The sequence below is a fragment of the Palaemon carinicauda genome, chromosome 1, assembly GCF_036898095.1.
Source record: "Palaemon carinicauda isolate YSFRI2023 chromosome 1, ASM3689809v2, whole genome shotgun sequence".
NCBI classification, from domain to species: Eukaryota; Metazoa; Arthropoda; class Malacostraca; order Decapoda; family Palaemonidae; genus Palaemon; species Palaemon carinicauda.
Window position 1 is genome coordinate 100,703,865 of NC_090725.1, and position 6,000 is coordinate 100,709,864.

Here is a 6,000-nt window from a genome sequence, read left to right on the forward strand (position 1 = left end):
CATAATTAGTGTCAAGTAAAACGATATCTATTTGAATCTGTGAGAAATTTAGATTTAAATGTAAATGCATTTTGTAATGCTCTGAAATGTTGAGAGTTATCAAATATTCACTTTGTTTTGCTTTGGTAGCATTACCAACCTAATAAGCAAAATAAAACTTAATTTCCTAAAAAAAAGTGATTCAAATAAAATCAAATTTGTGTACATAGATAATTGTAAAACAAACATAATCAGTGTCATAATAAAGATACCTATCTGTGTCAGTGAAAATTGCACTATAAATATAAATGCATTTTGTAATGTTCTGAAATGGTGAGCCTTAACGAAAACATTAATGAAAGAAAGTACGTTTGATTTGGAAACATTTAACTAAACACAAAATCGTGTACGGAAGTTTGGTCTTATTTTAATGAAGGCTTTCCTTGAGTTTAAGCTTCATAAAAAAAAAGATTAATTGATAAAAAAATACATTTTGTCTATATGTTTAAGCTATACAAAAAGATTACCTGTCAATCATATAAGGGGTTTGTGAAGGAATCACTCCATCGAGCTTCATGCATAGATTTGCATTCAGCTAAGATTAATAGAAATGTACTATCACAGCTTGCATTCAGGGTCAGAGGGGGAAAATAAACCAATGGACTGAATGTACACTTAGTATTTTCAGACATTTCTATTATTTAGAGTAATGGCCACAAAAATTAACATTCAATAATATTCACAATAGGTAGACTTTTCAACGTCACTATTACTAAATATTACTAAGCACAAATAAATATCTGAAATAAAATGATAATATGAAGAATAAAGACAGGCAGAAACTAATAAGGCAAACAGCGCTATTAAGGAAAAAAGGAAATCTAGAAAAGAGATATGTCAGATTCCTTGTTAACTTACCTCTACTTCAAGTATTTTTACTCCAGGGCTTAAGATCAAAATTCTACAAATATTAATGATGGGAATCTTTCCCTTCCTTACTTTTTACATCGATGGTGACGGACATTCACTTCAGATATATTAATTCAGTCTATACTTGGGATTTAAAAGATCTACATAAAGTCTTCGATAAATATAATTTAATTTTTTCAAATTATAGTAATTTAAAAAAAAATTCTCGTTTCCTTTATTACATTAATATAATGTGCTTGTACACTTTATTGAATGCAGAAGAATACCAATGTAGGTGATTTACCTATGAAGTATAAACAAAAGTAAAAATGGCAAAAACAGTTCTCTTTGTGAGATCACCTTATTAAGAGCCGCTTCAAAGACCAATGTCTTTAATGTGAAGAAACAAAGAGTAAATTCAAAACTAAAACAAAATTTCTCTACGTGTTATACTGCTGCAAAGCCTTCTATTGATTTCCCAAGAGCCGACAAAGAGACAGACTATCATGACATAACAATTCTTCACCGCGGTGCTAAAACAGGAAGCGATACTAAAAGAATCATAGCACACAATACAAAGCATGAAAACATTCAATGCTCGTGTTTACTGAATAAAACTATATATTGCTAATATTTAGAGTCGATTTTGTACAGACAACTGTGCTGTGTAAGAAGCGGGTGATATAAGACATCATATTAAACAAACTTACCTTTAATTGTAGTCTATATGAAAATGAACAGCCTAGCAACCAATTACTGTACAGTAAATGAGCCTTACCGGTAGGCGGAATAAGTCCTTTGCTATTGCACTTGATAATCAATAGGCAGACTTCGCCTTCGCATGCTAAGTGCTAGCGTATTCTAGGTCCTTAAAAATAAGTACTATCACGCAAGGTTGGGCCATGAATAAGGAACACTTTCCAGCTTTAGGCAAGTAAACGAATATAAACTACAATTCACTTCAAAGGAGAGTCAAAGAGAATTGTTTTTTCATTAGTTTAATATGTAAAAACCACATTGATTTCCAACGCTTTATGTCCCGCTGATTAGTATACATGAGAAGTAACACATAAGAAAATAGGCAAAATATCTTCAACTATAAATGTACCATACTTTTTAAGGTTTAGAAAAAAAAACATGAAACCAAATTAGCCATATAAATTAGAAATAGTGCAACAAACTAAAACTTATGAAAGAATGCTGAAGTTGACTAATAATTTCTTTCCTTTCATATTCAATACTTAAGTAGCCCACCCCGTCTACTCTTAATGACTTTAAATGTGGGCTTTATTACTTAACATGAACGATTCCATGTTCAGTAAAATAGAAACTCAGAAAAAATGGAAATAAGCCTCGTGCCAAAGGAGATTACCCAACTTAAAAAAAAATGTAATGGACTTACATCCGAGCACTGGAATCCTTAACGCGATTAGACCAAACCAATGAGTCATAAAATTGACTTTGAATGGCTCTTCAAACGCTCATCGAACAACTTAAAAGGCTCGAATGTCCCACTGAAGGTCTAAGAGTAGAATTTATGAACTTCGTTCCCACTAGCACTTAAGCTTCTTCTCCTGTCCCTTCCTCTAATGCAGAAGTTGGCCTAAATAAGAACCTTCCATCTGTCATCCGAATGTGAGAAAGTTTTAGGAGTCAAATGAGGCTTCATCTAGGAAAATATTGGTGGTAAAAGAGTAGAACATATGACCTTTTTCTGCGGTTAGGCATTAGGTGACCTAAGAAAATACCCAAATGTAACTATTTAGGAAATTCTTGGAAAATCTGTATCATTAAAAAAACATAGCTAATCAGAGGTTCTATACGTGGCTCCCACCAACCAGAATTCATTTCATATCAGTGAATGAACAACTAAGGTTTTAATTGACACTGGTGAATGGCAGAGGCAAGACAATGTCAATGCCTTAGAGACTGATCATATATACATATGAGCAGCCCTCTCTACCCAAGCTAAGACCAGGGTAGGCCAGGTCATGGCTGCTGATGACTCAGCAGGTAAACATATAGGTTCCCCCAACTACCCATCCCTAGCTCACAAGGATGGCGAGGTTGCAGACACTACAACAAACTATCGAGATTGACCAAATCTCGAACCCCAGTACAGCACATCTCTGCATTTCCATAGGCTATAATAGAGTACGTCTAGTCTACAGTAACCCTTAGTCAAAATGAAACTGTAAAATCATTTTCGGAGCTATGTTACACATATAGGGACTTGACGTTTTCGCTTCATAAAGGCTTTGTCAGGACATAATTTAACGTGCCCGAGACAGGGTTCATATAATGGAGGGCTGTGTTGAATTTAATGATGAAGGTATTTCAATTTTTACCCAGAAGATCAGTCTAACCCCATTCTTCCAGGTAGGTTACGGTGCTTTACATTAAGCGAATTTCCAAGAGAAAATATTGGACTAAAATGCTATTCGGGAAAGGAGTCTCGTAAGCTACGGATGACAAGCTCCGTCAAGCTCAACTTTACAAAGTTTGAGCTATTTACCTTTATGATATTTTACGTGGCCTCGCAGTCGGATTATGAGACTAAACTATGTCCTACGATATTTTTTTCACCTTTGCCGGAATTCACGAATAAGAGAAAGTTTGCACATAAATGGAGGTCACACAACCGAGGGGTGATTTCATATCAGAAGTTCGGACGTTATATTTTTGTTTCAGTTGCACTTCGTTTTCAACTTAGAAATAAAAATGACGGCTGTCATTATAAATTAAAATCCTACTTTCCATTTTTCCACATGCTGCATAATACAGAGCTACAACATTTAACAAGTTAATCTTCACAGAACAGCTGAAATGGACAGCACATCCTTCATAATAACAAAATGTCTCTCAAGATTAGCCCAGAGAAAAATAAGTTATGTATTTCATGAAAGTGTATAAAGATAACCAATGAAAACTGCGATATGTAATAGAATAAGCATATCAATATTAAATGCAAACATCCAGCTAATATTAAATTACATCAATTTCTCCTGGACAACCCTAACATAACGATAAAAAACTCGCATGCTGCTAACAGGCAAAATCCTAGCCTAGAACAGGACATTAGCTCAAACTCAGCGCTTGTTGCTCCCATAATGTACCTTAAACCTTTCCTTGGGCTTGTTTTTTTATTACCTTCTCGTATCTCGTTGCGAAGGTTATGCTTTAATAAACATATGTTTGTATGTCTGTGTATTTGGTGATTGTGTTTTTGATTCGCATAACTCAAAATCTATTAAACCGAATCTCATGAAATTTGGTGGGATGATTGGCCTCTATCCCAGGACAATTTGATTAGATTATGGGAGTGTTTGGTTCAAAGATAAAGGCCAAGGTTACGAAAAGGTAAACAACGTCTTTTTGCCATATCATGGCTAATTTTTATCTAATTTGCATGAAAATAGTGCCAAAATGTGAATAATTCAATTGCCGATCGTGTGATATACAACATGATATAAGTGATGGTATACGCTCCAATTTGTTTTCAGATTGTCCCACCTTATGTTGAACACATTTCCTAGAGCAGACACAAATTATCACGTACTGTAGAAAGTAACTTTATTCCAAGTCGTAACGCTCTTTGGTGATGTGATGATGAAAGATATTTCCGTACGGCTTCCCTTCTCTCCCCACAAACGGGGAAAAGTGGCCCCCAACAGGGGGCGCATTAAGAGGGTAAAGCAGAGATAAGAAGGTCGACTCAAGGGTGAGCAAGTGGGATTCACATTGGGGTCCCCATCCTTGAAAGAGAACCAATCTGTTTGTACTAAGGATTTCGACGAGAGTACTAAAACACGTGCTGGTTCTTTGGCTGCAGGTGCTCCGACGTTTCGAACTTTTGAAAATCTTCAATATTTAGTAGAAAACAAGAAGTAAAATAAAAATAAAACTGTATTAAATTAAACTCAAGACAATAACAAGGAAAACGTACCTTTATATGAATAAAATTGTGGTTAAACCACTTTACATAACTCTTACTAATACTTAACTTCCCAAAAGATCCCTTTCCATGGTTAGTTAGCTGTCTTCACTCCTCTTTCACCCATCTTTCCTATCAGCTATTTATGTATGTATATATATATATATATATATATATATATATATATATATATATATATATATATATATATGTGTGTGTGTGTGTGTGTGTGTATATGTGTGTGTGTGTGTGTATGTGTGTGTAGTGGAACTATTGGCTTTAAAACAACCAATCAGAGGGCCAGGTTTTGTCCATAATTATTTTGTTCCATTTACATGATTATTAAATATAGCACAAGACCTAATCTTTAAAATAAAATCTATTTTTCTTACACCTTGGTCTAAAAAAAAAAAAGGTAATACACTATACGCTAATGTCTGACTTTAAAAAAAAGAGTAATAGTTTTGTAATACACGTTTTGATGTCATACTTTTTTCTTGAAAGTAATAAGTATATTCAATCCAATTCGGAATCTATACAACCTTTTTATTTTTATGGTAATACTAATAATGATAATAGTCACGTTCACGTGGTATGTTTATCGTTAATATCAATCCAGCAAAAACATCTAAACTATACAGTTTCCGTTCACTTTACGAGACATTACGGATAATATAACAATTATTGGATTCAAAACAGAAATGGATGAAAAAAACAACAACAAATCTTCGAACTAGTCATATAAAACGTTTAGCTAATTCATCATCAGTGGAATAGGATGCTCAAATTCTTCAGGTTGTGCTCGACGCTATTACCTTTCTTTTCCTTAGGTTTAAAAGTCGTCATGAATGGCAGAAGCATAGGACAGTGATAATGCCCTAGAAACTGACCATACGGTATAATACGGTACATATGATAAGCGCCCTAGTCCCCTCTCTATTTAAGCTAGGACCAGGGAGGGCTAGGCAATGGCTGCTGATGACACAGCAGATAGACCTATAGGGTCCCCCAAACCCCCATCCTTAGCTCACAAGGATGGTAAGGTTGTGAAAACTACAAAAAACTATAGAGCTCGAGCGTGATTCGAGCTCTAGTCCGGCAGAACGCTAAATATGAACGTTTTAGGCACTTCAAGAAATATGTTATTATTTTTCATTGTCTTTGTTTCTACTGTATTG

The 6,000-nt window shown here is 34.5% G+C and overlaps 1 protein-coding gene across 31 annotated transcripts in view; it reads right to left on the reverse strand.

Annotated features, from left to right (window-relative positions):
* LOC137650196 (nucleolar protein dao-5-like) overlaps positions 1–6,000 on the reverse strand; it is a 998,067-nt gene that overhangs the window by 128,999 nt on the left and 863,068 nt on the right. The gene's annotated exons all lie outside the window — the stretch shown is intronic.